General features: G+C 31.0%; 1 long non-coding RNA gene across 1 annotated transcript; it reads right to left on the bottom strand.

Moving 5' to 3' along the window:
- Positions 1-3,381: 3,381 nt before the first annotated feature.
- Positions 3,382-5,800, bottom strand: LOC105331455 (uncharacterized). Its single transcript, XR_900637.4, has 3 exons — positions 5,510-5,800; positions 5,330-5,403; positions 3,382-3,596 (listed from the first exon to the last, which is right to left on the bottom strand). It is a non-coding gene; the product is annotated as an uncharacterized lncRNA (long non-coding RNA).
- Positions 5,801-11,650: the final 5,850 nt, after the last annotated feature.

Genomic DNA, 11,650 nt, shown 5'->3' with positions numbered 1-11,650 from the left:
ATAAAATTCTTTATAATTTTTGGGGGGTTTCAAAATTATTGTAGGGATGAGCGCAGTCTCTTTATCTTAATATGTGCATAAAACTAATTAAAGTATGTTTGTTTTCTATTATAAATTAATCGGTGAAAAAATCTCTCTCTCTCTCTCTCTCTCTCTCTCTCTCTCTCTCTCTCTCTCTCTCTCTCTCTCTCTCTCTCTCAGTTCATCCGGTTCTTAAACAAAATAAAGATAATGAACCAAAAATGCATGATTTAATTTGTTAATCGGTTTAAGGTTTGTATTTTTTTTTTCAATTTTCATTATTTCTAACTCTAGATCTGCTAGATACATGTTAAAGATGAACAGACTCTCAACTGCCTTTGTTATATCGGGCAGGATATTTCTGCTTTGTTTGTCTAGACATAGTTTTGTTCGTTTGTGTATATCTAATTAGAGTCTATTGTTTGTCCAACTTAAGAAAACCCCTGGAACTAACACAGAATATACAAGATATACACAACAGTTGTGTCGTGTGCCCAGGTGCATGTTTGTGTATATCTAATTAAAGTCTATTGTTTGTCCAACTTAAGAAAACCCCTGGAACTAACACAGAATATACAAGATATACACAACAGGTGTGTCGTGTGCCCAGGTGCACGTCAGGGTTTCTAAAGGCGTTGAATCTTAGTATGTACGAGTATACGATAAGTCTAGTGAATAAAAGTTAATTTACATTTGTAATTCATTTTCAAAGTATTATTTCCTAGCTCTGGGTTTCAAAGATGTTACGTCTACAAATTAACGATACATGTATGTAAGAGTAAAATCTTGAGGCTCATTAATTAATGTACCGGTGATCATAAATAGGGGTTGATTATTTAAATATATGTATAAGGGTAAATATGTCAAATATACCCGGCCTGGCACATCATACAATTGTATGTACAAGTCATTTGCAATTGCCACATGCAGTAAATACGTCACCGGTAATTGGTAATTTTGTTTGTTATAGAATTGATAGTTTATAAATCATGTACATACAATTACATGTAAATATTTAAACATATTGGAACGGCGCCGCGATCATGAAAACCGGGAAATTGCGGGAAATTGAACAAATACCCTAATAGTATCAATGCATTTAATATAAGAAATGATTTCATTTTCTTTCTTACATTTTTATAGCTATAAATAAGATGAACGTATATCTACTCGGTTTAAATTTATTAACTACATGCTAGAAGTTTCCATTTAGGTATAATATATTTTTGTTCACTGAAGACCAAGTTCCGTATTTCATTCTAAATACATGCATGCATGTAATTTATAAATTAGATATAAGTGATTGTTACAAACTGAATGGTTTGTCAAAAACTTTTCAAGTAAACACATTCAATACAGTGATTCAATATCCACTGATATATAGGATATAAAAACGCTCTAATATATGTAAGTTGCCGTGGCGCAGAGGATGTGTGGTGATGCTAGTAAACTGAGGGTCCCGGGTTCAATTTTCGCCGTGGCCAGTTTTTTTTGTGTTTTTTTTTTCATTTTTCTTTCTAGAACAAAAACCGTTTTAATACCTTTTCTTTCATAAAGTTAATACACTTTGTTGGAAATTAAGCACAATATTGAATTAATTTTTTTTAATGGCTTAAAGATGGCTTAAAGGTAGCTTAAAGGTGGCTTAAAGGTGGCTTAAAGAAGTTTGGACATTAAGGACCTATAAGTTGTCCTTAAAGGTGGCTTAAAGGTGGCTTAAAGATAGTCTTTAAGCTGCCTTTAAGCCATCTTTACGCTTTCTTTAAGCCAACTTTAAGCAATACATATAGCTTAAAGGTAGCTTAAAGGTGGCTTAAAGATCGTCTTTAAGCTACCTTTAAACACCTTTAAGCTATCTTTAAGGAGGACTTAAAGATGGTCATTCATCCTGTGTATTTAATTATCGGCGTTATATAAAATCTTATATATAAAACAAACAGAATAATTACTTTATTTTGCTTCGCATTTTGGCAAATAAAGATTAGATTTAACGTTAAATTATATATGATCTATTTTATCCTTTATTTCTTGCATATCTAAAAAGAATATCAACAATATATACACTGATAATATTTAAAATCAATTGTTTCTTTATAATAATCTATATTATATTATAATTATAACAGAAATCCGATTCAAAAAACTCTACCGGTTTCTTTGTAATCTTCAGGAGTTTTGAAACTCCTGAAGATTACAATGAAACCAGTAGAGTTTTTAATCGGCTTTCTGATATATATATATATATATATATATATATATATATATATATATATATATATATATATATATATATATATATATATATATATATATATATATATACATGTATATATATATATATATATATAAAGTAAGGCAGGGGACCTTATTCTCTGTATTTTGATATTAACATTCACAAACATGATTTTTTACAGGCCAGCATGTTTACAAATATAATTCTTTGGAGCTACATATATAAAAACATATATAATCTGATTTTTCCTCTTTAAACATGTCCGAGTTTGCACAAGATTGTAATTATAACTGATTAGTCATATTGCCTTTTTGTTGTATTTAGACAAACACGTAGTCTAAAAAGACATTTGGATAGAAAATAGCGGAGATGACGTTTTTCGTACACATATCATCTATTTTTCGCTTCATTGTCGATTCATACTTTCTGTTTAACGACCTATACATATACATTTTAAAACCGCATAGTTTCGTTAAAACACATCACCAACTCTCTTGATTGATTAGCAAACTGGTTTAAATTTCTATGTTAAAAAATGTAAAGTTTACAAAAAAACAATGCAAACATGAAAATATTGCACTGAAAAGCGTTTAAATAAGTTTATTCCGACATTGATTATTTTAAAATTATTAATATATTACTTTCATAAGCGATTAAAAATATTTTTAAATAAAATTTACCTCCTTGGTTTGAAACCTAACCAAACAAGTCTTTCTCAGTCAGGATTGGATCAACATGAACTATCACTTGTATGATTTAAAAATGTTACTGATTGAGAGAATTTAACACATCATTCTTAACTTTCGGAGTTATTAATGTTTTTTCCTTTAAAACGTATGCGCCTCTTTAAAAGAAGAAAATGTGCGCCCCTTTAAAAGAAAATAATGTAAATAATCGTTTTCAATAAAAATTGCTGGCCCTGTATTTGAACATCAAATTCACTTTGTTTTAAGAAGGCGGATATTTTTTAAAAACAATAAGGAATTTCTTTTCAAAAAGCACAACATCTGTCATATTTTTCTCTGTATAATCATTATAAAATCCATTTTGTTAGTATAAAGTAGTTTATATAACATAATTATACATTGCTTTTAAATAACATTGCATGTAAAAACAAATCCATCGAAGTCTGTAACTTTAAGAATTTTATTTATCTGTAACAACTTTATGAAAAACAGCAAAGAAACTGTAACATCTCTGTTTGTCGATCTCAACTCTTCTATTACGTCCATTCTTTTTTGTGCGGTTGTGGTTTTCTTTCCATTGCCATGGCAACCCACAGGGGTAATCATTCTCCCTGTATAGATGTGGAAGGGAACACAGCATCAACCAGGCGTATTATCTAAGTGATTATTATAATGATTAATCAATTATTTAGAATGATTAGTATCATAGGTGAAAACACAATAAAAATCCAGGAAAAACCCCCACAAAATCGCTATAAAACTGCACTGTAAACTACACAGTCTACAACATAAATTGTTAAAAAATACAATTATTTGGAAAAAAACACCATTTAACGAGTGTTTGAAATGATATCGCATATTCATCAAAGACACAGGCAGCATGGGCGTACACAATTTTTGCTTAAAACATTATCGTAAGGAAATTGGTCACGAAAGTGTCACATAAATCATATAAAAAAGTTCTAAGGTTTATATTTAAATCAGTTTCAACATAAACTAAATAAGACTTTTATGATAGTTTCACACCATGTATAAATAATATGTCAGTTTTAACTTTCTTATCTTGCAACAGTTGTTAATCAAAACACTGACGATTATGAAATTGATTTGAACTATTTAAACTCAAAATCAAATCTTAAATCAGGGGAACGCCTCTTTCTGTCATCTGCAATTCTATTTAATGTACATGGTAAGTTCTAAACAGAACACATGTTGAATAATTACATGATATCGACATGTCTTGAGGAGCGTAAGACTAAAATTGACTTAAAGTTTTGAATTGTTCTTCAAAACTATTCTTTTACTAAAGATCAAGCTCTCTGTCCTTTAATTTGTGTCAACGAACGCTATTTTAACAATTTAGAATAAAGATTTTTTAATGAACATAAAAACATCATAACTTCCCACATAGTTATATTACATGTCTTGAAAAATATATTGATTTTTTCCCATTTAAGCATGTACTGAAAGAGGTCTCAGTATGATGTTAGAAGGTTTTGACTTAAACAATTTAAAATCTAAACTACAGTCTAATATTAACTTTTGACCCCTTTGCTGGCATAGAGTCCAGTAATTGGCAAGGGGTCACATTTCAACCATATATATTAATACATCAAACTTTGAGCTCCTTCGGAGGCCCAAGACTTGAACTTGGATCGTGGCTTAATTAATTTAAAATAAGCACTGTGTTAAAATGCTTGCATATAAGTTATCAAATAAATCATACTATGAAGTTTCTAAAAGATTGTTACTCTATTTTTATCGAAAAAAAAATCGATATCCTATTGTTGGCTTTGCCCTATCTCCGTCGATCATGATTGCAGTAAAAAAAAATCTTCAACTTTTCTTGCAAATAAGGATTTTGACCAAAAAATATTTGAGATTATCCTTTTTTATTTCTACCTTCAAATTCTAATGCTCACTGGTCTCGTACCTTGAGCCTGGGGGGGGGGGGGGGGTGTCATGATTTCAACGAAATCTACATTACACAAGGTTGCTTGCACACAACTTTCAGCTTTTCTAACCAAATGATTTTTGAGCAGAATTTTAGAAAAAAAAAGTAACGATCAACGTACAAATATGAACATTATTGAATTCCCTTGCGTTAAAATTGAAAAACTAGTTTTTGTACGGAATTTAAAAATGTAAAAAAAAAACGGAAGAACGGAAGAACGGATGGTCAGACCAAGACAAAAGGTAATTAGATGAGCTCAAATGAGCTATGAACAAAAAAGCAAACCGGCCGAAGAAAATAAAAAAATTGCAAACCTGAGTAAAAATTACTGTAGAAGAATAGAAGTAATTAAAAAAAAATTAAATTAAGTGAAAAGTTACGACTGTGATCCTTAAGTAATCTTTTAAAAATAATCAACGAATTGTGTACACTTACACATTTTGCCAGTGCCTTTACATCGTCCTGAATTGTCAAGTTCTCAGATTTTGATATCATCTTATAAAGTATATCTGCAAAATGATAATAATCTTTCTATAGAATTACATTTAAAGTTTGAAATCTTCCTTTGATTTGCTAGCATGTATTTGATTATATAAATTCAATCTATAATCTTACCTTTGTCACAGGTTGAACTGACTACACGAAAACACGTCAATAATACAAACACTACTAAACAGGCGCCTCTGGACATCATTCAATATTGTCACATTAAACACATATCAGGTTTTAACCTCATAAACTTCTTGAACTTGGTATTTATAATGCCATTTTTTGTAGCAATCCTCAGTATGGTTAAACCAAAAAAAGCCGAAAAAATGTACGGTTTTCCCTCCTGCGAGGTGTGAAGAAGTATACACTTAACTCTCATAGTAGTAGTTATGTTCATTAAAAAAGTTAACCTCGACTTTGAAATTTCAAAATAGTGCGTGGTTCAAATAAATAAAATTATCAAATATTTATTGCGTCATTTTTCTCTAACAATCACTGGCTTGGTTATTTAGTTACATTTGTGTATGACTTGCTTCAAAGAAATGTTCCGCAATAACTAAACCTTCACATATACATAAAGTGAGGTTTTCATCCTACCTTATTTAGCTTTATTAATTGTAGTTGTCAACAACATGAAAGGTAGATAATGCCCAAAGTACAAATGGAATGCCAAGATTGAATAAATTAGCATTTCAACATAACTTAAAAAAGCAAATTTTAGTAGATTTTAAAAACCGTATAAAAACATATTTAACCTAAAATATTTGGATTTTTACTTGCTAAAATAATGTTGTTATACCTAACATATCGTATTTAAAATGTAAAGGTAAATTTGATTGGTAATTCGTTGACCACGTATATTTGTCAAATGCTGTTCATTTGGTGACTTCTTACAAGTGAATTCTCTCTATAAAACACTTCATCTTCAGAGGGGAAAAAATCTAAAAACGCTACAAATAAATGAAAATATTACAAGGTATGTTTCCTCATTCCTAAAATTGTTCTGTTTACCTTGTCATTTTATTGCATGGGGATATTGAATACAACAAAATTAACTCAATAATATTTTTAATTTACAAGACAGATAGTCTTAGTTGACTGATGCACTAAGTATCAACGAATAATTGCATAATAGGTAAATAAGAATATTCTGATTTTTTTGGTACAATTGCCGTCAGTTTAATGACTTTTTTAAAATGAAAGTTAAAATTAGGTATGATGTGGTATTCACTACCCCCAAATTTGGTAATACAGGTATATGTGTCAAATAGGCCAATTTTTAAATTATAAAAACTGTTTTCAACATTCCTGTTTGATAAATGTCTCAAGGTCATACTTGGTGTAATTAAAAAAAATCCAAAATAATCGTAATAAAACTTTATAGTTAACAAATTTAAACTATGCACTGTTAATCTTTAAGATATAGGTATCTCACCTGTCAGGTCTATGTGTTGCACATTAACGATAACCATGTAAAGTCTCATTAAAAGGCTAGGTGAGTAAATATTTCTGAATAAAGTGCAAGATGAGTAGGTATGTCTGAGTAAGTTTATAGCGTTATTGGAACAAAGCGCCCTTGTTTGTGCTCTGGATAGGATGTCTTGTTATGGCATTGAACGACCGGCGAGGTCTGTGTTCAAACAACCGGTCTTAGAGGGTTGACGATCCGAGATCAGTCATGTGATAATACTGATTTATGAGACAGCAGGTTTTTTTTATTATTAATTATTAATTTATGAGACATATGTTTTGTTTGATTTGTGTTCATATAGAATGTGATCTTTCACTTTAACGAGGCTGGGGGTGGCTGCCATATCAAAGCGTTTTTATTTCTACACAAAAAAGATTTTCACTTTAAGGTTATATAACTCTTTCATTGTACTGAAATTGTCTTTTGAAAAATGGATATAATGGTATTGAAGCATTATTTAAAAAGTCAATTGATGGTAACCAAAGGATACAAAACGCCAAAAAATCATGTAAGCTGTTTTTTAACACTTTTGTAACTATTCAAAGGGGGGTAACTTGTAAAACTCTAAATATTTTGTTCAAATATTTTCTTTCTTTCTTTTTTTTTTTTAATTTCACCATCAAAATTTTTTTTTAATGCTCAATCTTTATTACACATGTATTGATTATTATTATGTTAAAATTTGGAAATAATCTTGTGGCTACCTTTTTTTCTTTGCATATTTGCATTTGTGTAACAAATATATTTTTGGTAAAATTGTCATATTTTTCTTTATAACAAATAATGTCAAGTTTTTGTTATTGTGTTTATTTTTTGTGATGTTATTGGTATGTGTTATGCCTATACTTCATATATTTTTCATAATTTTTTTTTTTACATAATGTGCAATTTTTTCAGATGCAATAAATGATACAATTAACGATAATATTGATGTGGTCTTTCACATAAAAATGTAAATTTAGATTATATGAATCATTTCTGCAAATTTGATGAATTTTGGAGAACATTTTTTAGACCCCCAGCCTCCTTAATGCATATGGAGTAGAAATTAAAATTAAAGACTTGAATTTTGTTTTTTGCATAATCTTTTTTTAATTTTATCAAACTCAATCAAACACAAGAGAGTACTTTTCTTTTGTTAGTTGTAAAAAATGGTAGCAGACTTAAACTAGATGCTGTCATTAGACAGTAATACCCGCACCAAGTGTTTGCCCCTAAATAACACTGTTTTGTACCATTTTAATTAAAAATGAAGGTCAAATGCAAATTCTGGTAATACATTTAAAAATTATAATTTTCATTACTGAAGGATGAGATCCCTTTCCATATGATCATACACATGAGCAGCACTTTATGTGCAATTTGGGGTTGAACTGTTTGCATGTGAATTTTAAGTTAATCAATAATCATAACATTTCATGTCATAGAAAGTATAATGGTATATATAATTACAACAAACAAAATTAAATTATGCCCCCTCTTCGCAGCGGTTGCCGGCTTTAGATTTGCTTCTGTGTGCCTACATGTACATAATCGTGTGCACAGATTTAGAGAAGGGGTGGGAGTGAGGGGTCCAGACCCCCTTCCCCCTACCCCCTCCCCCCCATTAAAATTCATTTATATCAATAGTAAAATTCCCAAAAATACACCACGGACTCCAATGCCCTTACAGACATGTAATTGCTTTAACCCATTACGCTTCAATGTAAGGTAACATTATTTTGGGGAAAAATATTATATTTATACTTTATTGTTTATTTCAATAGGAAATATGCAGGTGTCCTGCCCCACCTTAAAGCTGTTATTTACCTAATAAAATAGTGGAAGGGGTTTTGAAGAATAGGTCTGAAAAATACATGCATGTTACAAATAACTGATCTTTGTCTGAAGTTACGAACACAACACAGGTCAACAGGTCTCAATAGCGGGTCCTAGTTTTACCCAGCTCTTCGATTAGATGGTGACACATGGTATATACATACATGTATGTGTTTTTTATATGCAGAAAAGGATTAGTTAACATGCATAAACATTTCTTCTGTGGTGATCAGCTAAAGGTATTCATATAATATGATATTGTGCTCTAATTTGATTATCATTATGATGTTGACCAATATAGGTAGCACATTACATGTATAGTGAGTATAATAGTAGCACAATATTATGAGACACCGGTATTACTTTCTCTTTATAAATAAGTACAATCCATTTGCTAGAATACTGTATCATCATCTTTTAATATTTGAATAAGCGTATCATTGTTACATATCCTATGGCATTTGTAAAGTCTCTGTCATTTTAATTGCAAAAGTTATTTTTTCATTTGTCAGACATACACTATTGAGTTAACCTGACCTTGTAACATATAACTTGTAATATATATATACGTGTACATAGGAAGTATTACAAACCATAGATGATAGATCTGTATCTGGGTTTTAAAATTGAATCATGTACATATATTATTGTTTCTTCGTTCAAGGCATTTCAGATGGTATGTAGGTCATGATCCCAAGTGCTCTTCCTGAAATTATCAAATATCATAAAAACCAATGAGATTTCCACCTTAATCCAAAGATATTATTCCTCTTTTGGTCAAGGTACATCAGATCAATATGGTATGTTAGTCATGACCCTAAGGGGTCATCCTGACCCCCTTAGAATCCGAAATTGACAATTATCTTTAAATCATTGATGTTTGATGATCCTATCTCTATTTAATCTTTTAAATCATTATTAAGTCTCCCAAATGAAATTTGGAGACTTATTGTTTTTGTACGGTTCTTATTACATGTATTCTTCTTCTTCTTCTTCTTCTTCTTCTTCTTCTTCTTCTTCTTCTTCTTCTTTCCCGCTCTGAACTTGTTTCTCAGATATGGCTGAACAGAGTTGTACAAAACTCTAGGATACAATAGGCCTGCAAATCTAGTTGTGCACCCTAGTTTGGGGTTAGACAACCACATTTCTGGGGAGAGGGGGTTCAAAAGGGTGTGGGGTCTAACATTGAACCTTATAGGAAGACTCGTAGACTCTATTGTAAATGGTAACTTAAAAACGGACAAAGATAATAATATAGGGTTTTCATAATCATATATTGACTGTTTCTGGCAATATATAGGGTTTATTAGATCTGACCCCTGGGGTATTCCCCACCCCCACCCAGGAATTGGAAATTACCATATATCTCATAAACTGTTATAATGACCCTTAAACCATATATATTCTTGTTCCTTGTGTCAAGGTACATCAAACGGTATGTAGGTTATGGGCCCCGGGGGTGGTCGTAACCCCCATGAAACAGGAAGTTCATTAATATCTCGAAAACGGTTGAGATCCCCACCCCTAAACCAAATATATTCTTGATCCTTAAAGGGCATCAAACGGTATGTAGGTAATGGGCCTCAGGGTTAAATTTATTTTTTCAAAACCGTAATGCACATCTATAGAACAGTCCTTATCATATCCCAAGATACGATGTGTCTATCCATTAAATCATAAGAGGAGTTCTAGGATCTAAGTTATTTTTTAGTGATAAACGTCAATTTTCTGCTACTATTTGACCCTCTGGATGAGATTTAAGTTTTTAAAACCTTATTGCACATCTATAGGACTGCCCCAATTATATCCAAAGAGATGACGTAGCTACACCAAAAGTTGTATAGGAGTTCTGGGAACCATACTTTTTTTGCAAAAAAAAAAATGTCATTTTTTGTTGCCCACTGATCCCCTTAATAAAAAAAAATTCTGGAACCTGATCACACTTCAATATGACACCCCAATCATTTTCTAAAAGATCATTTGGCTACTGCCAAAAAAATGACGTTTTTGAAACCATTTTTTTTTTGTTAAAAAAAGCACGTCATTTTTCAGCCATTAAATGACCTCAAGGACAAAATTAAAACTTCCGAAACCTTATTGCACATCTATAGGATGCCCTAAAACATATATCAAGAGATGATTTGTCTACTGTTGAAAATGTAGGAGGAGTTCGAGGAAGAAGGACTTTTGTGAAAAAACGTCATTTTTTACCTATTTTTTGACCCCCAGGACTACCAGAGAATTTTTGAAACCTTTTTACAAAACAACATGACCCCCCCCCCCCCCCCCCCATTAAACTCCAAGAGATAATTTTGCTGGTTTATAAGATGTAAGAGCAGTTTGAGAAAGTAAAACGTGACAGAGGGACGGACGGATAGAACAGGGTAACAACAATATACCCGAACTTTCTTTAGAAAGTGCGGGTATAATTATTGACCAAGCGCGCTAAATACTTAGATATCCTTATCGGACTACTTTCATTTCTGTAATAGAACCTCACGATTTAACTTTACAACGAATTAAATGTTCAGGATGCTATTAAAGTATAATAAAAGTAATTCATTTATTATCGAGCATTAAAAACTAAGCCTATTTAGAGTGTTATCCAAAAGTCCAATAATATCAAAATTTTGCGACTATAACACTTTTGTTGATTTGTATAAGCCAACTCAATGTCACATGTTTCATAGATGTATTATTAATAATAATATTTATACTTATATCAAAGCTTATCATGAGTTTTTTAACCTTTTTTTAGTAGCACTAAACAAATACAAGTCCAGATCAAAGTAATGTTAATCTTACACTTATCAAAATCTTTCCTTCAAAGTAAATATTTCTGCAAAGAACGAATACATACTACGTGTATGTCAAACATTTCTCATTAAATTGTCTTCTTATGGGAACAAGTGAAACACTTATAAAATCACTCATTCGGTGTGTTAAGAAGGCCTTAGTGATCGTTTTATCATTAGCAA

This window comes from Magallana gigas, chromosome 9 (assembly GCF_963853765.1).
Source record: "Magallana gigas chromosome 9, xbMagGiga1.1, whole genome shotgun sequence".
NCBI lineage: Eukaryota > Metazoa > Mollusca > Bivalvia > Ostreida > Ostreidae > Magallana > Magallana gigas.
The sequence above is the reverse complement of the archived record's forward strand: the minus strand, read 5'-3'. Positions and strand labels throughout refer to the sequence as shown.